Here is a 20,828-nt window from a genome sequence, read left to right as displayed (position 1 = left end):
CTGCCCATTTACTACTGTCAGTCCATGGTGGAGATATCATTGATGCCAGTGGGAAAGGAGCACATGGACTGGGGGTAGGTTTTGGCCCATAGCCTGGAACAGCATTTGACAGCACCCCTGCAGAATATGATAGGGATAATCTGCTTTGCCACCAGCAAAAGACTGAAAGACAATGCCAGTCTGTTTCTTCCCTTAGAGTATTTTAAACACATGCGGGAGAAAGATCTTAAGAATTGAAGAAATCATTAATCATTTGACTGTTTAAATTCTGCTTTAAAGAGTGGAACTTGCATGTAATTTTGATGAAATCAATGTATTGCATATGATTCTCCAGAAGCCCTGAGCATCTATTGCTTACTGGGAGTAGACCCAGAGCACAAACTGGCAGCAGGTCCAGGCCAGTCTCCAGCTTCTGCCAAGTTAGAGGGTTAAAGTGAAGCAGTCGCTAATTCCTATCAGCAAAGAAAATTCATGAGCTTCATGATGTAAGCAGCATCTGATTTGGAAAAGCAAGCCAAACTGCTGTAGAACGCGCTTTAGGGAACTGCAGATGGGGAACTGGGAGGAAACACAGATCAGCCAGACACCAGCAAAACCAGGTCTGCTCAAGACAGGCGTTCAGGAGAGAAGGTGGACGTTTATCTTGTATTTGGCTTCCTAATTCAGCAAGGTCATCTGAATTAAAGCAGTGTATGTGTGGTGAGAGTCTAACATCTGTTATTTCACAGGACGCCTGTTCCCTGTAGCTGCATTTTAAATATAAAATGCAGAACATGGTATGGAAATGTTCTGTGCTATGGGTTATTGTCCTATCCTCACCTTCTTTTAAGGTCTGTTGCATAGCTGTCCACTGATGCTTATCTAGCAGGCAAGAATTTGGGAGCACTCAGATAGCATTGCAGTGTGCAGCAGTATGATCTGCCCATCATTGTCCATGTTTTTCACGTGGCTAACTAAAAATCCAGCATGCCCCAATTTCTACCTGCTCTTCCATTTATGTGTAACAAGTAATACCCTACAGTGGAAGTAGCCCGGTGTTGTACTTGGAAAGGCAAGACATATTATCCAGGTAACGATAAAACAAATGGCTAGTATACATTAAAGTTCTTGTGCGGGAAAGCTTATCTATTGAGAAAAGACACTTAAGCCCATAATGAAAGTTAAGCAAATCCTTACGTCCCACTGAAGTCGGCAGAATTTAAGCATGTAGTTAAATCGTACATGCAGTAAGGGCATATGCTGTGATAGTAACACTGTAGCTGTAAGATTTTTTTTAACCGGGGTGTGTGTGTATAGCTTTATTTTCAGAGTCCCCAAGAGCTTTGCAATTAGCAGAAAGATGGGAAATCATGATAAATACCACGCAGCTCTGGATCCTTGGGTGCAGTCCTTCAGCAGGAGGTGGGACCTGGCTTCCTCAGCCGGTCCTTGACAAGAGTGGCTCTGCAGCTGATGCTGCTGCAGCTGGGTGCGAGCTGGAGTTTGCATGCACACCACCCGGGCGTGGGTACGCGTGTGTGGTATTTTCATAGGGACTAAAAGCCTGTTCTAGCTTTTGTAGGGCTGCCATCACCAAAGTCTCTGACCCTTCTTGCCGTCTTTGATCCACGCACCGTCACTGTGCTCCCCTGGGGCAGGAGGATTTTATCTCCCTTGGGCAGGGAGTAAAAGAGGCGCGGAGATGTCAAGCCTGATTTTAATAGTTATTTTTGTGTCTGCATATGCAGAGACATCTCATGGGGGGGGGGGGGGAGGGAGGGGAGGGACACTGATGGGTGGGACAGGACACTCCAAACCTCCGGTCTGTGTAGCTTGGACCCTGTCTGCCATTACAAACCCAACTCAGAGCAGCTCGTCACTCTGCCTCACGTGGGAAGCTGGTGAGCAGGGACATGAGTGTGCATCTCCCTGATCCGGAGCAGAGGAATATACCTTGCTAGTGTAGGTGTGGGGTGGCGAGGGGAGGGGGTGTGTGTGGAAGTCCAAAAAACAGGGAGGAGGGTAAATAGCTGAAGTAATATATGTGAGGGTGAAGAAGGCTACCTGGTTTTATTGCCACTTGATTGGAAGGATGTGTGTAGCTTGTGAGCATCCATTAATTAGCGATGCAATTGCTCTGTGCTGGTATCAATAAAACCTTAATAGTACATGATACCAGCCTGTGATTGCTTCCTTTTTTCCACGTGCCCTTGTGAGGATGTGTGTCTATCGGTGCAGCTGTGCACTGTATACAGTGTATATGTGCTGTGGCTGCTGACATAAGAAAGGGACAGTAAAATCGTTTAGCGGCTGGTTACCTCCCATGTGATTTTTCCAAGCATTTATAAAAGGATCTTTGATATGCAGCACTCTCTCACGTGCACAAAATAACCAACGTTGTTTTTCTTCCTTTTGCTGAGACATACTAATTCTTAAAATGGCTCCTGAGCAGGCATTTCTAGGTATGTGTAGCGACTGCAGCGTGATGGGTTAGCAACAGCAACAACAACAAAAAAGGCTCTCCTTCATTTCCTTTATATGCACATTGTGCAGCTTTTCAAACAGTGCATCAAACACTGCCGGCTGGAAATTTCCAGGCCCATTTCCTGCCTGGTGCATGCTCATAAAGCAAGATTGTCTGTACGGTCCGTAGCTGCAGTACTGCAGAAAGTCAATAAAGAGCTGACCACCTCACCTCTATCAAAAGCAGTTGAGAAGCCCTGCCTCATCTGCCTTATTAAAACCACACTTGACTCCTGCAGAGAAACCTGGCTGGGAACCTTGAAGAGGAGGGATAAAAAAGGAGGCTGAAATTGCAGTGAGTATTCTACAACTAGGTCTTGCAGTAAGGTTAAAGAGGGCTTACTGTAAAATAAACCAAAAAGGCTGCTTCATTAAAACAAGGAAAATGCCTGCATTTAATGCAATGAACTTCTGACTCTCCCACCTACATTATGGCATAGAGATAAGATGATTAGTTATTGCAGCAATGAGCAGTTTTAAGTAGCTCTCTAATGGATTTGTATTTTGAATTTAAATATGTATATGCATATATTCGTGCATGTGTGTATATACTTAATTTTTGCAAGAAAAGGCATGATGTAGAAATAGATGCAAGGGGTAGAATTTATACTGCAAAATGTATTTTAGTATGTTTGAAAGGATGCTTTTTTTTTTTTTCTTTCCCTTATATAAGAGTAATTGATTGAATGTTTGCCAAGCTTTCAGTAGTATCCATCGGGAATCCCTGCCCCCACCTTCCCCAGGCCCACCAGCTTTTTCTCACCTTAAAATGAAAAAAGAAAGAACTTTAACAGAAAGATCATTGCTTTAGCTTAATATTGTAAGATTTCAGAGATTGAATTTTCTGATAGTAATGAAATGAACCCTGAGTTGTACCATGAATTTGATTGCAGTTAATTTGATTTTTGAGATGCTCAACAAAGCTAGCCCATTAGCTTTAACCTCACATACTTTGGATTTGTACAAAGTGATATTTTTATATATATATATGGGTGTAGATAATACAAAAATCTCTCTGTGGTAATTCAGTTGTTTGTGACAATTACTGTCAATGAGTAGTTACTAAATATAGCACTGTTGGAAGTGTTATCCAGTGAGTTGCTGACCAGTAATCCCACTACATTTATTGCTTTGGTGATACAGGGTTAGTTTTCCTTTTCACAAGGAAAAATACGGCTGAACATCTTAGCCAGGAGACACGTGCAGACTCTGTCCTGCAGCTTTTTCCAGTTCTCATTGATCTTAATGAGACTAGTCATATGGATAGGAGTAACTCTTGTCAGAAATGATTTTTTTGGCTGAAACTCACAATTTCTATTTATTTGATTTGCCTCTGCAGACTTCAGAGTGAAAGTGCTCCCCTTGGTAGTATTTGCCAAGAGGCAACAACCATGGGGTGGCGCATCCCCCAAGGTGGTCCCAACATCTGGCCTTTTCTCTTTACATGGTTTATTCTTGGTCAGCAGTTAATAAGATGGTGGAAGATGGCCTTTTGTATATATGTGTATATAAATAATACCAGCTTCAGGTAAGAAAGTATTTGGTGATGTCAGAAAACTAATGGCCCAAGGCTACAGGTAACTGGGAATAGTGTTGAGGAGTTGATTGTGTGGGGGAAAAACAGGAGGGGAATTCTGCAGCTGGGAGGAGGTTGGTCACTATGGGGAAAAAAAATACAGAGGATGCATTTTCCAGCGCAGGGGAGAAACAAGACCAGGGAGGAAGGAGATGAACGGTGGGGGCACACAGGTTGGGAGTGATGCTGAAAGTTTTCCAGGCGATGGGCAAGGGTTGAGCTGCAAAGGAGATAACTGCCATGAGCTGCTCCTGGGAGGTCCTGTAAGTGGGGGAGTGCAAAATCTCAACAGAAGTCGGGGGATATATGACTTAGTGATGTGTGGGAGGGAAAGTGCCCATAGATGGGAAGAGGGTTGCACACATGGCAGAGACAAGGCGTTCTGTCTGGATCTGTGCCACTGAAGTACACGTCAGGCACTTGCGGAGCCAGGACCCAGGCTGCCTCCCTCCAGCGCCGTCATCCCCAGCAAATGTGCTGAAGGGTCGTCTCTGGACCCCGGTGCAGAGGGGCCTTGGGCAGCCCTGCTCCTCACTTGGGTGCTTCTGCCTGTGTCCCATGGAGGGCTCCTGGAGGGCACGGCCGGCTGCCTACAGGAGCAGGACCAGGGCACACGCCGGTCCCCTCCTGTCTGCCTGAAGCATTCACGCGTCTAGCCTGGGGTGGAGCTGGGCACTCGCACCGGGAGTGATCCGAGAGGTCCCCGCTTTGGGCAGGGTGTGGAGCCAGGTACCAGGGAGCACTGTGGCAGGGAGCTGCTGTCCTTCTGGAGGATGCTTACATGCCCACACCTCTGCAGCATCTTCTCGGGTCCTGCCAAGCCACAGTCCAGGTGTCCCTCTTGCTTACTATAGGGCAAGGAGAGGTTTTGTTATTCCTAACTTACTATTTTATGGGGTTTGGGTTGTTTTTTTAATTCTTCTCTTTCCTTTATGCCACTTTTGGTGGCCCAGTCTGAAGGCAAGGTGCCCACTTATTTTGGCAGGAGTTAGGCAAACCCATTCAGCAGGAGAGAAACGGGGAGGGGGAACATTAAAGAGATAGGACTGACAACCTCACCAGAGAGTCCCATAGTGCCAAATTTAGCACTAAAAATTGAGGAAGGGGACAGAAACCCCATCTCTCTTTTCAGGGGGTGCTGAAACATGGTGCCCCGGAAATGCTCAGGCAACAGAGGCCATTAAAACATGTTCCTGACACGGGGCGGCCCTGTGATGCCAGCCATTTTGCCCCACAGCAGACGGTGCTTGCTCTTCCCTGGGAATCTATATCCGTAGGCTCCCCACTGCCAGTCTGGACCCAGTGCAGCGGACCTGTGGGTCCGTGCGCTCCCCAGAGGGATGTGCCTTTCCCCACGGCTGAGGCTGGGAGCAAGGTGAATCCTCACCAAAAAGGATGATACAGCTTCCATACTGCCACTAAGTTAGACTAATTCGGAGGCAGCGTGTCCGATGTTTCTCAGCCAATGCTAGCTAGAAAGGAAACAATTTTACACATCAGCAATTTTTTATGATTAATAACATTATCCTGCCTTAATTGAAAAATGGGCTGGTGCCCTTAAGAAAAAATTAAGCTGCAGGAATTAGTATCTAACCTCTTTATGATGAACGTGTATTTTTACACACAACATATTACTGTCAGTGCTTTTAGAAAGAATAGTGCCATGTATTGTAATAAAAAATTGTCCTGTGTTGTTTGTAGTTGCGTGGCACCATTCTGTCTGGCTGACTTGGCTTTAAGAGCCTGAACGCTTGGGAAGAAGCAGCGTGAGGATGCCGAAATCCTTTTAAAGGGAATTTATGTACAAACAGGAGGATGATGTGTAGGCTCCGAGCTCTGCTATCAGTTGTTATTGCTGAGAGATATTCGCGGGGAGTCGATGCCAGACGGAGCATTAGCGATTGCCGGCCTCGGTGCCTTTGTAGGAAGTCGGTCATAAAGTCGGCGAGGGCTCCTGTTTGTGGGATTTTTAAACACCAGTGAATCATTTTACATAGCAAGGCCGTTGTCGTTGGGGTGGGTTTGTGCAAAGGTCTCTGTGAACCACTTTCTCTACCCAAACAAAGCTGGAGGAGGAGAGGGAGATGATGCCGAAGGACAGGGAGATTTGTTGTGCCCAGCGGAGAGCCAGCAGCTGGGCTCTGCCACGGTTTGCCAGGCTGTGTGTGGGAGTGGGGGGGTCTCACGTGCCTCTGCCCGTCTGCCTGCGACCGCAGGTAGTCCCAGAGATGGGGCAGGTCGCGGCTTCAAGGCATCATGCTCCTTCCACATGTCTGGCCCCGGGACTTTGTCTTGCGTGCAGCAGCCCAAGGAAGCTGGGATTAAAGAAGGTGAGAAGGTCTGGGTCTCTGATATGGACAGTTGGGGACAAAATGAAAGCAATGGAATCCCTTTTGGCCTGCTGTCCTGGCATCGTCCATCTCCTGCGGGCTCCTCGGAGGACCGTGGCTTCAGCAGCAGGCTCAGAGTGAACCCATGTCTGTGCAAGGGGCGTGAATGTCGTGTGCTACAAATGCCCGATTCCCCCAACGCAGAGCTCTTGAATGCTCTCATCAGCTTAAATATTGCTCACCCAAACATTTGAACATTGTGAGTCAAATCTCCGTGGAAATGTGCAGTGGAAAACAGACGCCTGCGGTGGGGTCACTGGTGCTTTCCAGTGTCCCTGGCCGGCAGGATGCGAGGAGCCTCCTCCTCTTCTCCTTCCCGGGAGAGCCCTGATGGGGAAAGAAATGCGCTGGCGGTGCCGTCTTCCTCGGAGGGCAACCTGCCCGCGGTCTGGGGCTGGGGAGGGAGGAGGAGGGTCTGGGGAAGGAGCCAGGAATGTCCCCAGATGGGGGGACAGGCTGGCTCTGCAGGGACACGGGGGAGCGGGGTGGGAGCAGCAGTGGGGGAGGCTGCCCTTCCCTGCCCCTTCTCGGCCGTGGCCCTTGGGTCTGCGCCCACCCGGAGAGGAGCCCCAGATCCCCCCCGGCCCTGCTGGGTGGGCCGGGTGGTGGGGGCAAGGGCCGCGGGCTCTTTCCTGCTGCATCCCTTATCTGTTGTTGCTGCCTGCGTAGGCTGGCCCTGGTGCGTCCTCACACCCGTTCTCTGGCGTCTCTGAATTTGTAGCGAAGGTCTTTTTAGTTACCTCTTCCTTTGTATTTCAGCCAGGGTCCTTATTAAAGCAGACAATGAGGAAGTCTGCATTAAAATGCTTCCTTCCATCCCTCCGTCCTCCCCCCCTTCCAGCCCCATCCTCCTCGTCCCTGGAGGAAACGCTCATCTCTGCCAAGATCCTGCCTTGCAAAAGTAAACAATATGAAATTACAATAAAGTGTTTTGATTTGCTGGGCCTGACATTCAGGAGCTGCATAACAGAGACTTATAAAAAGGATCTTCCATAGATAGCAGTGTGAGAAAAAAATAATCACTCATTTCGGGCGTTTTTCGGATCCAGGCGGAGAACAGGGGATTTCTTCACCAAACCTGAAGGTTCTTAGGAGGTTTATACTGCAGCACCTGTCAGCAGCTTTCTGCCTGGTATCTGCAGGTGATTGGCCTATTGCACAATAACGTCAATATTTGGGGCTCTGGTTATGCGTGTGTGTATGCGTGCGCGCACACTGTTGTTGCCTGATGCTTTAAGACTGGGTAGTGTACTGAAAGCCTCGAGAAGGAAATGGATAAGCTGAAACTTGTTTCCTCCAGGACTCTTCCAAATAATTTGGAGGAAGGCAAGCCTAAATGGAGGTGTAATCCCTGGGAGATGAGCTTCCTTGGGCGCTTGCCAGTTTAGCAGGCTCGGTAATCTGCACTGTCATCAAGATTTGCAGATTAGCTGTAGTGAAGCTAGTTGGCTTTGACATTTCATTAGGGAAGTTTTCCGTAGTTTTTCATCCCCGATCTTGATGCTGTGAAATATGGATGATGTAGCTTTGTTATCCTTACACCTTCCAACAGTCATGCAAGTCGATGCTGCGACTGCAAACATCTCTTAGGTGCTGAGGATTTTTTAAATCATTGCTTGTTTATGAAAGACTAACTGGGTCAAAGGTTAATTTTGGAAAGGATCTGCTTTCCCCAGTGCTAACCAATAAATTCTCATTTGGATAACGTGAGTTACTGAACTGTTATCTCCCAAAGAAGGGATAAAAGCAAACGCTATTTATCCTATAATCTGCAAATATTTTGAAAAGTGAAATGGAATATCAATAAAATGGCTTATCATCAAGGTCTTGTAAGAGCTCTAAAGGACATTTATTTAGAAAACAAAACGTTAGATTTGGAGGCAAGAACTGTGCAGATGAGGAGGGAGTGTGTATGAGTGACAGCGTTGTAAATTGTCTTGGGGGTTCAAGGGACCAGGGAAGGACACTGTGTCCTGAAGTCACTCCTTCCCAGAGACGTCTCTGCTGATAAGAGCCGGTGGTTGTTCCTGGTGACAGTGATCGAGGGGGACAAGGCAAAGGATCTCCCCGTGGGCTCCTGCGGCGGCACGCAGAAATGGGGATGTGGCCTGGTTGATTTATCATGGCTAGACGCGTCCTCGTCCTTCCGCCTGCCGCAGAGGATGGGCACGTATCCTTGGAGCTTCTGTTGCTGTCCCCATAATCGTCTTCCAACCCTGTTCAGGCGTTCCCCCGGAGGCTTGCTGCCCTGTGGGCCGGGGGACACGGTCGTGCGAGCTGGCCGTGGAGGACGTGCTGCAGAGGCAGGGCTCGCGGGCCAGCCCGAGGCTGGGTCTGTGCCATGGAGGAGTGCTGTCGGCCGCCCAGGCTGCGGCATTCGGGGGTCTGCGTGCCAGGACGCTGTCCCTGTCGCTCTCAGCTCCCCCGGCACTGCAGAGCGTGTGAAGTGCCTGCTGTGGGACCTCGACTCCCTCGGCCCCCGAAGTGGCCATCCGGCAGTCTAACACCGGTGCGATGGGGAAGAAGGGAAGAGTGACCAGGGCAGGACTTTTGGGGATGGCCAGGAGGGATGCATGGCACAGGGTGTGCAAGGGAGGGTGGGCAGGGACAGCGGGCTCCACCTTGCAGGGGGGACATCCTTGTTCCTCTCTGGCCACGTTGCCTCTCTCTCCTTCGCTGGTGCCGTCTCGCATCCCTCGCTTCCCTGTCAGCCTCCTGCCCCGTGGATGCCGTAGGTAGTGAGTGGCACGTGGGCTCTGGTACCTGAAATCTGCCTTAACACGCTGCTTTATACTTCTGTTGCAAAACCATGAGAGAAAAGCAAGGTTTAGTTAAAAAATTATTTCCCGTGCTCTACTCCGACTGAAAAATACAGCGTTAACGTAAGTGTTGGACTGCAGGTTTTAGGGCTTCAGCGATTTATCCGTCAGTGATGTCATTCTAAACTGAAGGTGAAGTTACACCTTCGTAGGTCTAGAGTAACAAATGGTTGAACTGAACCTCTGCTGGGTACTTCTGCTTGGATTTATTTTAGCGAGAGAAGAGGGCACAATTAGCAGAAATGTCCTATGTGAAGGGCTGGGTACCCTGCAACTGCATAGGTCTTGTTTTGGAATAAAGCAGCAGTTCCTGTAGCATGTATTCCTGCGATCCAAAAGATGGAGAAATATTAAGAATATAAGTGTGTGTGCACGCGCACATGCATGCATGCACATGTGTGGACATACACACACATGCTGTTCTTGTAGAAGGTAAATATCAATTTTGATTATCTGAATATTGATGTAGCAATTTAGAAATAGCTTTCCAAGAGAAGGTGTCTGCAATGTTATATTTACCAGCATAATTAAATGAGACAACCTTTCAGTCCATAAATCACAGTACAGTATTTGCCATTACAATTTCTATGGTTGTACTGAGCAAGCAACACTATCAAGAGAATTTTATTAAATCAAGGTAATAAAATTGAAAATCTGTATTGACTCTTCTTTGGCTCTTTCAGGTTCTTTTACATTTTGGCCTGAGAATATATTTTGTTTGGTTTTCAGACTCCATTTTATTTACTTTAGTTACTTTATTTCTTAGATGGGAGGCTGTCTGTTAAATCACGGTAACCTTTTGTTGTAAAGCTCAGGACGTTCTCCTTGGTGTTTACCAGCTGCAGCATAACACACATTTTCTAATGTCTTTGCTATTGTGCTGATTTAAGAATTTGAAGCGCAAAGTGGGTCTAAGCAGGCCACAAGAATTTGTGGCTTCAAGGCAATGATAAGAAATTTCCTAATGGCTTAGTAAATGACAACATGCATTTAAAGTTGGTTTTCAGTCATCTCAAGATACGTTATTGCTTAAGAATGGCTTCAGTGTAATATTCTTTCCTTCTAGAAGACAAAGTGTGAGGGGATTTGTATGTGGGAGTGACTGCAGACAGAAAGTAGAGTATTTTTCTTCGAGAGCCTTAAACATTGTCCTCAATATCTTTTCACTCTGCGCAAACTCAGCTCCTGCGATTTTAGCTGAGAATGGTTTTGCGGATCATACTGTGGAGGTGTCCTGGGACTCTACTGCTGGCCAATCACTTCCTTTGGGCCTTCAGTCCAGAGCAGACCTTCACGCCCAGGCTGTGGGGACCCCATGGAGGTCTGTAAAAGAGAGCATGGGTCTGCCCAAGGACACCTGTTTGCACGACCTGGCTTTCTGCGGTATGATCAAGACACCCCAATTCTTCTCCAGCTTTCAAAGTTATGGAAATAGAGCACTTCCTCAGTTGTGGTCAGAGGAATTTTTCATCCATCTTTAGCAACTATTTTAGAAAGACAGTAGACATCCATCCCTCAATGAGTCTTATTTTTGCAAGCTAAGGACACTGCACAGCAGCTCTTTATTTGTCACTGTTTTCTGTATCTTCCCTAACTAACTCCCTTCAGGTGTTCTCTGCCGCTTCGTTCATCTTATTGCTTGTGTCAGCAGCTCTAGGTTTTTCTCCTGCGCTCCCCTCTTCCTCTCTCTGTCTTTTCTACAGCAGTCGTACCTTTTGTTTCTGTTTTGGGTTGGTTTTTTTAGAGGCCCAGAACTCTCTGTGTCTTGTTCCCTGCACCATCTCCACTTTTCAGACCAGCACCATGTGTGTCCCCAGAATTGGATCCCCCAATCTCTCTGCTGGTGCCAGGTCTCCATGTGCTACCACTTCCTTCCATTTGCAGCTACTCCTGCGAATAAATCATGAAGTGTGTCAACGTAGTGGCTTCTTTTGGGAGGATGTGAGAAGGATGAGATGAATGGTGGTGTTCTGCTAGAAGGCGTTTGGTGACTGCTATCAAGTGGTCCTTTGATCTGGAGACAGTCCAGAGGTCCTTGCAGTTCTGCAATACAGATGTCAGGAGCCCTGCATCCTACCCTCCTTCCCCCTCTTTTTGCCCCTTGCTTCAGTTTTTTGGGGCATGCTCCTGGTCTCCGCAGCATTGGTGTCCAACCTGCTTGCAAAGGCACCTGCATTACTGATCCAATACAGCTCTGAAGCTGTTGCACCAAAATCCTGCCGAGTTGAATGTAGGGCTTCATAACTGGCGGTACCTCATATTAGGGCTAAGTGCATTTTCCCGTAAGGACCAGTGGCAGACTTCCAAGGCGCCTGAGGAGAAAGTGGTCATGCCAATGTGCACAAACCCCAAGCCGATGTTTAATTACTTCTTATAGCCGTATTTTTAAGGAAAGAGGTTCCAGTGATCTCAGATCATCTGAAGAACGGCGTGGCAACCTGATCTTGTAAATATGATGAACAACACTTGTGTCTCTGTCGTAAAAATAGCTCCTTTTTTCTTTATTTATCCCCAAAATTTACCCTCTGATGGAAACCGTGCCTGTCCCATGTTTAAAACAGATTTTCTTCACTGTGCGTATGGAGGAAGGTAAAGGAAGTGATAAATCTCTAAAACCAGTATGATAAAATAAATCCTCTCTAAGGGGCCAGATACGGAGCCTTTTACTCCTTCGGGGTCTTGATCTGTAGCTGGCCCTGCTGACTGTGAGACGACTTCTGCTGCAGCAGGACTGGGAGTGCCAGAAGCTGCCCTCTTGCAATCAAACAGGAACCCCAAGGACTGAAGCTGTAGATCACCATATCCAGTAAATAGCTGGTGTGCTGTCTGTCAGCAAGGAATATGTTGAAGGAACTGAAAAAAGCAAAAAGCAACCCCAAAACCCTGGAAAAAATCTGCCATGTTTGAAAAAACTAAGTAAAAACTTTGAGGCTTTGAGAATTTATGACTTTCCTTTTCTTGCCCCCAATAATCTGAAGAAAATCCATCATCCTTCCTCCCTGTTTCTGACACAGGAAATATTTTATAGTTAGTTATGTCCCTCTGTTAGCATCCAATCGATAACAGGATCAAACTACCGACTACACACTCGTCCCATGCTCCCTATGTTGCTGCTGTTTGGATCTGGGGAATAATTAACTCTGGATCACGGTGATGTGGCTGTAGTAACCTAATGTTTCTGTCGCACTGATACCCTACTGATGGATGGACAGTTGTCGAGCTTCCTGTCGTAGAGACCATGGGGCACATCGGGGTGAGCGCTGAGCATCTCATCCCGCTCCACTGCGGCGTCAGTTCTCCGCTGGCTGTGGTTTGGCAGCGGCAGTGACAGCTATTTCCCTGCCTGCCTTCCTCCGTTGACCAGAAGAAAGGGAAAAGAGGAGGACGGCTTTTGTTCCTGGGGGATGAACTGCCCCAGCAGTGGCTGCAGGGTGCGGAGTGGATGCTTTCTGCTTGCAGTCCTCCCCACTCCGCTGCAGACGGGCTTCAGCTAAAATAAACCAGTATTCCAGGAACCTTTGAAGTGCGCTCGTCTTCTGAGTCACTTCCCTGTCACCCGGCGGGCAGCGTGATGCAGAGGGATGTTGTTCTTGCATCACACCGCCGCGCTCAGACTTTGATCTCCCGGTGGCTGTTCAGCCTCACACGTCATTTCCCGCGTGAGTGGCAGCTTCACCTTTCCCGAACAACATCTTCCTTTCTTCTGGCATTTTCCAAGACATGGGAAAGCTAGGACCATTGGAAACACATGGAGACTACATTAGGTGCCTCTCCTGGCCTCTGAACGTCCCCCCTGCTTTCTTCTGTCTGCAGATCAGTTGTATCTTAGCGGAAAGATCTGGGAGCACTGCCATCAAAACAGGTTGCCTTCTCCCCTGTCTTCTGTGATGGCCACTACACGGCAAAGAGGTGCAGCCGCTCGGGGCAAGCTGGCACGCACATCGGCAGTGCTCCATGTGCATCAGATGGACCACCATCATCAGGAGTCATGTTCTTCCATCGTTAGTGATTTTACGTCATACCATTAAAGAAAATCCTGATGTTGTAATGCTCTCGGTTCTCTTTTCTATACCTGAAATTGCCAATTACATGAAATAATTTGTGATGAGCCAAAAAGACCCCCAAACCACCAAGCGCCTTTTGAATGAAATTGCCCAGAGGTCTATTTTCTTCTTGAATCAGCCCAAAGACTTTAATTTGATAATGTTGGGATTTTTACCCTCCAAACAGTATAATTCTTCTGGTTTTAATTACAGAATTTTTTCCTTTGCACTAGACTGATGTTAAACTGGCTTCACTAAATCTTCTTATGCTGTAAGTAGCAGTGACCCAGATAAACACGTTTAAAAATGCAACTGCTGAAACTACAGTATGTTGCCTTTGTAAGACACAGCAAGAAGACGACTAAAATAATTCTATACATTTACAAGGGTAGCAGGTAGCATCGTATCATTAAAAGCAGATTCATAGACCAATTTATTTTTTTTATATTACACGTACAAATCGGCATGAAAAAAAAGTGTTACTTAGTTCGGAGTCAGAAGCTTGAAAGTTACAAAGAAAGAGGCCTATGAAAAAAAATTACTTTTTCCTTTTGCATATGTCCTTTTGCCGCATAACAAGGCCTTTGGAAAGAGAGGGGATAACTGTGTGTTTTAAGAACGCATTGTAACGCAGCCACGCAGAGTCAGGAGCATATAGGCAAGGCAACCAGGGGAAGGTTGCATTTCTGTTCTCAGTGCCTGTGTTTGCAGCTTCGGTGGCTTTTTAATGTAAAGGCCAGGCTCCAGTCCCAGCTGAACGCCCCCCAGTGCCCACGGCCCACCTAAGCCAAGGCCTGGAGGAAACACCCGTGTTCCACTGGCTCTATCGAGGACGCAGACGTTGCCAAAGGGCCGTGTTTAACTATATTTAGGTAAACCCATTCTAGGGCCCCAAAAATTGCGGTTAAGGGGTTGCTGCCCGTTGTTCCAGATGCACGTTTTGTGTGTACAAGCGCTGCCTGAGATGCTCCGGTAACGACTTTGCCCTTGGAGTGCACTCGCTCAGGCCATGTTGTTAAGCTCTGATCACGCCTAACTGGTGCTGCTCTGAGAGCAAACACTTCAGCCAAAACTTATCTTCCTGGTAACTATTGCCCACGGCGCGACCAGCGTCGGAAGAAACGGACGGAGCTCAGCATTCGGCCCGGCACCGAGCGGCCGTGCCTGCAGCAAGCCCAGCGATGGCAGGGCGGGCTGCGGGGCGTCCCTTGCACCCCGTAACTTGCTCAGAAGAAATATACGCTATTGGGAACAATCGGATAATAAACAGCCTTTAATTAGCGCCAAAGACGCCAAGGGACCTAATTCCTCAGTGCCTGTATAGACAGATAAACCCAAACAGCTGGCCGCCAGCGCCCCGTTGCCGGCGCCCCTCAATGCTGTGCCTGGTGCTGCCGCTGCTGCCGGGTCGGTGGCTTTGGTGCCACCACCATGGGGGTGGGTGGGGGGTGCCTGTGGCCCCTGGGCTGCTCCTCTTCCTGACTCTTGACCTCTGCCAGCCCATGTGGGTGGCTGGGTCCTGGCGAAAGCTTCATCCTGGAGGAGGGGCCGAATTGTCCTTCATCACAGTGAGGACAGGGCAGGGTTTACCAGGCGTTCATGGTACTGGGTGACTTCGGGATCTTTGAAGATCCACCCCACCCCTCCCCCCTTTAATTAATTTTTGGTAGCAGCATGCTCTCCTCTTTGCTCTGGTTAGCATTAAGCTATGAAATTGCTAATGTCAGGCTAAAAGTCAATGGAGCCTACTGATTTTTCATGCTTTTACAGCATGCTGCGGGAGGCTTTCCACTGGACATGGAGGGCACCTGGGGGTGGCAAGATGGGTGCGTGCTGGGACCCGCTCCCTGTGGCCGTGTGCCCCGTGAAGTCATGGGAAATGGCACTGACTTTGCCAGCAGGGTTTGGCCAAGGGATGTTGCCTGAACAGAGGCAAGAGCTGCACCCAGCAGCTGGCTGCTGTCCCTTGAGATTACTGGAGTTAACCTGCATGAAGTGTTTTCCGGGAAACGCATCACGTGGAGATGGCCCTTTTAGTTGGATGAGGCAGCCAAGGAAATGCAGGTTGGTTGTTGCAGCCCGTCCCGTCCTCCCCATTGCAAAAATTGTGGGTGCTGGGCAGCTCTGGTGCCCTCTTGGTGTGGAGCACATCCTGGCAGAGGGCTTGGCTCCTGGTTTGTGGTTACTCACACCTGCCCTGGTGGCCACCCTTGTTGGTGCAGCCGTGGCCAGCAGCTGGCTGGTCGGTTCCTCAAACTATGGATCTCGACACCTTTTTGGGAAAGATTCAGCTGGGGTTGCAAAGGGTTTGCGCTCGCCAGGGGACAGCTGTCTCCTCTGGTTTGGTTTGTGCTGTTCAGATGTTTACCCAGCTCAGCCAAGGGTTTGGCACGTGAGCACGTCCACCGACGTGCGGTAAAAACAGAGGTTTTTCTTGGCTGCCACCTTAGCTCTCTGGGCTTCTTTTGCAACCTCTGTTGTGGTGTGGCTTGTTCCTGCTGTGCCTCCCGTATTGCAGACTCCTCTGATTTCCCTCAGCTGCCACCCTGGGCAAAGACTGGCCGGCCAGCAGTGGCCCCGGGAGCCCAGCGGCCTGGCACGCGCTGCTTTGGCACCTCACAGCCCACCTGTCCCTGCCCGTGGGGTGCCTGGACATAGAGGGTGCCTATGGCATAGTTGGAGCCATAGAGTTTCTTGGGGTGGTGTGGGGCAGACCCACGTTTTGCATGAGCTGAAGGGTGCAGCAGCTTCTCCATCTGGCAATGGTTTAGCCCCCTGAGCAGGGGGCAAGTGCAGAGACCTGATGCTGACTGCCCTGCTGGAGGGATGGTGGAGAGCTTTTGCAGGATGCAAGGGCTGGGGGCATCCACCCTCCCCCTTTGCCAACAGCAAGCTCTTAAATGAGCATGGTTGTTTTCTCTAACACCCCACCAAGTAAATACCGAACATTTTGTACTTCTTGGGTGCTCTTGCTGTTTCTGTCTGCAAGAAAGGGTATCATTTTTGTAGCTGAGCTAGTCTACCAACATATGGATTTGCCTGAGGCGAGATGAGCATGTGCCGTTTCTCACAACTTACACGGGCTATAGGCAGTTTTTTATTCCCTGAAATTATTATGTAGTTAAAACTATTTCCTCCTTGCTTTGCTAATCTCCCAAGCTCCATTGTGCGCCTTTCTGGTTACCATCAGCTACTCGCTGCTGCAGGAGCTGCAGTAGTTCAAGCCGTCAGTCTCCATCCCTGCTCCTCTGGCCAAACCCGCTGCACCCACACCGAGACAGCAGGAGGGGTCAGCCACCCTGGGGACAGGGAGCTTAAGGGCTGGCGCGTGGGAATGGGGAGGGTTGGACAGGCATGGGCAGCACCCCAAGGCTGTCCCCATTTCAGGGGGCATGTCCGGTGGTGGCCCCATCCTGGTGGGAACAGGCATTGGTGTTGATGCCCTCACATTGGGTACCTGGGCGAGGGAGAAGGACCATGCACATTGCCAGTGGTGTTGGGGCAGGGGTGGGGTGGGTGGTGAAAGCCGGTGCCTAAGGGAAGAGAGGACTCAAAACAGTTAAGCCTGGGAGCAGCGATGCCGTGGCAGATCCCCACCCCCAGTTCTGTACGAGGAAATGCTTAGCTCCAGCTATGTGAACGGCGTGTCAGGAAAATACATCGTTGCCTGAAACAGAATATACACAAAGCAGGAGAGACAAAAGTGCCCTCGGACCCCCTTGCTTGGAGCTGCCTTCCAAAAGGACTTTGATGGGGCTGACCTTCCCCTCAGCCTGCTTTTACACTGCTCCTGTATTTGCATTAGTGCGGGAGACGAGGGGAGACAGCCTCAGGTTCTAGTCTCCTGTTATTACAAGGAGAAGCTAAGACATGGTACAGCCATGGAGGCTTTTATCTGTGGGTTATTTGTTTGGCTTTCATGAAGGAAGATCCTATGAGAAGTATGTTCTTCCCTAATAGAGCATCACCTTACATTTTAATGGCAGACAGTCTACTCTGCCTGCTGAGGTGGCCTGAAGAATCAAGAAGATAGATTGACAGCAAAAAAAATTTACTTCAGAGCTGCACTGGTCTGCTGGCAGGTGTTGGTTTTGTTTTTGTTAGTTTTGTTCTTCTTTAGTTTTCATTTTATTTTCTGTGTTGTTGTTGGTAAAGGAATGAAGCTGCGCAGTCAGCTTTCTTCCTTCACAGTCTTCGATCTGCGTACCAAAATTTGGTTCTTTGAAGAACCAACTATGTGAGGAATTAATGCCAGGCTGCAGCCCTGTGTACCCTTCCACGCTGGTGTGCAGGACGTCCTGCATCCAGAGCTTCACGGCTGTAGAGCAACGTCACCTCACCGGGAGAGCTGACCCATAGTCATGCTGCGGAGTGCGTTGCTAAACTGTTTCCTAAGGCTGAGCCGAACAGCCAAATACGAAATCTCCCGGTCAGATTTATTGGAGTGGCCTGGTGACATTCTCCAGAGGACTTATGATCTGTGGTGATAGATGACGCCGATCCATTAACATAGTAGTCTCATCTGGGAAAGATGTAATTGTTGTTCTGCATCCTGCAGTTTCCCTAAGTTTTTCTGAACATGTAATAGCACACATCGCAGCGGAAATTGCTGGTGAAAAATGCTGCAGTAAATATGTCAGCGGCTCTATATACTACGACAGCACACTCCTCTTCTGGAACCACGCAGCCATCATTAAGATAGGGGAGGTGATAATAACAAAGTTTGGTATACTGCATTCATCATGATGTATGTGCTTTCCAAAGGTTTGATGGAAAAGCATGGGCAGGACCGACCTTGTTTCCTCTTGCAATATGTGTCTGCGAAATACGTTCATGTTGACTGGTTCATAGTATCAGGATAATAATACTTACTTTTGCTTGCAATAGCAGCGCTATTTTTACAGCACTGGTTGCCCTGCCTGCATTTCCTAAAATATAACCTTTTTTTTTCTGAGTGGTTGGAGTCTGGATCCCTGATGACAAAGAGCATTATTACTTTTTTGTGTAGTCTGGGCACAGTCTGGAATAGTCTCACCTCCGTGCAGTACGAGCAGTGTGTTGGTCAGAGCCAGGATACCCAGCTGGAGAAGACTCCTTTGAACTGTCTGGAAGGTCTCTGTTCATATAGCATCAAATTAGTAAAATTTGGACATTAACATTCACCCTTAGGCAGACTGTAAGTGCTCTGAGAGCAGAGAAACACAGTAGACCTTAACGAAATGGGAGGAAGAGGTATGCTGGAGGAACACAACTGCAAGTAGTGGCCGGCAGCTAGACTGAGAAGGAAGGCAGTCCCGTGCCACCTCAGTGAGTGCGTGCCCACCTGTCCCCACGAGGAAGGTGTAATCTGGATTGCAGTGGCCACTGGCATCCAAGCTGAAGTCTGTGCTTTGTGCTAATCATGTGCCAAAACGATCTCTGCCCAGAAGACCTCACGGTCAAATAGGTGAGGCAGAAGGCACTAGAGAAGAAGTACTTGCATGTGTGCATGTGTGTGTGGGGCATTTGTAGGTGTTACAGGTAGCCTGGATGGGTTAACTGAACAGTGGTAACCTCAGCAGCACTGAAATGCAACAAGACAGAATTTCAGTATTTTCTGTTATTTACATATTATTTGTGGTCAGAGGCATCTGTATTTCACAGTTCAGCACAGGGGCTGAAGTTCTAGGGGGGCTAAATTGGTCTTTGAGAGTGAAAACACAGTGAAAAGTTAAGTCTTCTCATTATCATCAGCACTGTAATGCTGCATCTCACGCTAGTGTTAGCCTGAGTTCAGTCAGAAGGCTGACATCTTGTGCATCACGGAGAGAAAAGGTCATTTCTCTGCCTCTCAAAGTCAGACCAGGAAATGCTCCAGACACTGGGGTGAAAGTGAGTGTGTAAAAGGATGCTAAATTCAAAGAAAAAATGCTGCAGTTTTCCTCACATCACAGGAGTCCTACATTTTTCTGTCTCTTTTAAAAAAAATCCTTGCAGCTGCTTACAGATTTTGCAAGGATGAAAGTAAGGGGCTATTTCTGCTTGAAAGTTTTTCCATCCACACATTTTTAGATAGGGTGGGTGGTGCAAGAGCAGGGCAAATTTGAAATCTGCTGAAGATTAGCACCGTCAGGTAGCTGATGAAATGTTGGGCTTCGTTTATCAAAGTGATGGGGTGGAGGAGAGGGAAAGTCAGTCTAATAAATCTGAAGCTATGAACATAAAACTTGATCTTGAAGTGGCAAGCTGAAGGAGCATTTGGTTACTCATGCCAGTGGGGAAGGATGAAATATTAAATCTCCACATTTTGCACCGGGAGAGGGAGGACTCCTCTACCCTCTTGCTCCCAAGCAGCACCCCAATACTCCTATGCCTTCCTATCTGCCCGTGCTCGCAAGTGAGACCCTGTCCCACAAGAGAAGCTGATGAGTTTGTTTTCGGTCCCCAGCTCTTTGGCCCATCCCTGAATCTTGTCATTCGGGACAATACCCCTGCCACTGAGAGCTATCAGAGCTATAGGTGAAAGAAGGGGTTTGCCCTTTCAGCCCACTGTGGCAAGCTGGGTGGCACGCGTGCATGTGGTTAATCACCTGCATGTCCTTACCTGTGGTCTTAGGAGCATTTCTACCTCACCAAAAAGCATCTGTGAGCTGGAAGATTCAGTTTTTCATTTGGTTTTGCTTTTCTTCCCATTATGTATTTATTTAAACCAGACTGTATCAGGACGATGAGAGATTATGGGAAAATTTGGCTTTCAGTTGATTTAAGATGAGTTACAGAATTGTTGGTATTTGCTATCCTTAACCCCCACGGCTTTAAAATACAGTAACACTGATTTCTACTTGTTCTTTCTCTCTGACTCAGGTAGGTCTAGAAAGCAAGATGAGCTTAAGGGGAGTCCTCTCAGCCGTGCTGAGGTTAGCCCTATTCTGGCCTTGTCTGTACCAAGAAAAAGTGGTTTTTAACTGGAGCTGGCATGCCATAAGGAGGGGATGGGAAAGGGTTTGCAGCATGTCTGAGGGCCAGGGCTCTCGGGGTGCATGTGGTGCTGGTGGCACCTCACTTCATTTATGGGGTTTGAGCTGGTGAAGCTGATTTACCCCTCAAGGGGTACTCTGGTGTGCTTTGCTTGTGTGGCTAGTCAGGAGACAGCTGAAGCAGTCGAAACCATGTCGGTATAATGGGGCAAAGGCAGATGTTTCACTTGCAAAAGTGCTGTAGCAGTTCAAAACTGTTTTTTAACGTTACCTCACTAACCTGTTGGCTGAGGCTTGGTGAGTGGTCCGTGAGGGGTCCCTGTCCCTTGTAACTGGGAGCGAGACAGATTCACATAAGCAAGAAGAGACAGGCAATGGGTGGCGGCCTTTGCCACACTAATACCAATTCTCATCTGGATCTCAGAAAAGATCAAATGAACGTAATAAAAATATCTGAGCCTGGGATCAGTGGAGAGGGTCAGGACAAAATAGTGAGCCAAGCGTCTCTGAGCAGAGAACAAACCTCCGCTGGGGAACTAATG

The 20,828-nt window shown here is 48.3% G+C and overlaps 1 protein-coding gene across 3 annotated transcripts in view; it reads left to right on the top strand.

Annotated features, from left to right (window-relative positions):
- RAI2 (retinoic acid induced 2) overlaps positions 1 to 20,828 on the top strand; it is a 46,391-nt gene that overhangs the window by 13,523 nt on the left and 12,040 nt on the right. The window contains exon 1 of one of the 3 annotated variants that reach the window (XM_049834885.1): positions 2,671 to 2,797. The exons of the other annotated variants lie outside the window; for them this stretch is intronic. The gene's annotated coding sequence lies outside the window, so the exon portion shown is untranslated. Of the gene's footprint in view, positions 1 to 2,670; positions 2,798 to 20,828 lie in introns of those variants that run through there. 3 annotated transcript variants of the gene reach the window in all.

The sequence above is a fragment of the Accipiter gentilis genome, chromosome 32 (assembly GCF_929443795.1).
Source record: "Accipiter gentilis chromosome 32, bAccGen1.1, whole genome shotgun sequence".
NCBI lineage: Eukaryota > Metazoa > Chordata > Aves > Accipitriformes > Accipitridae > Astur > Astur gentilis.
This window is presented reverse-complemented; position numbering and strand designations above follow the sequence as displayed.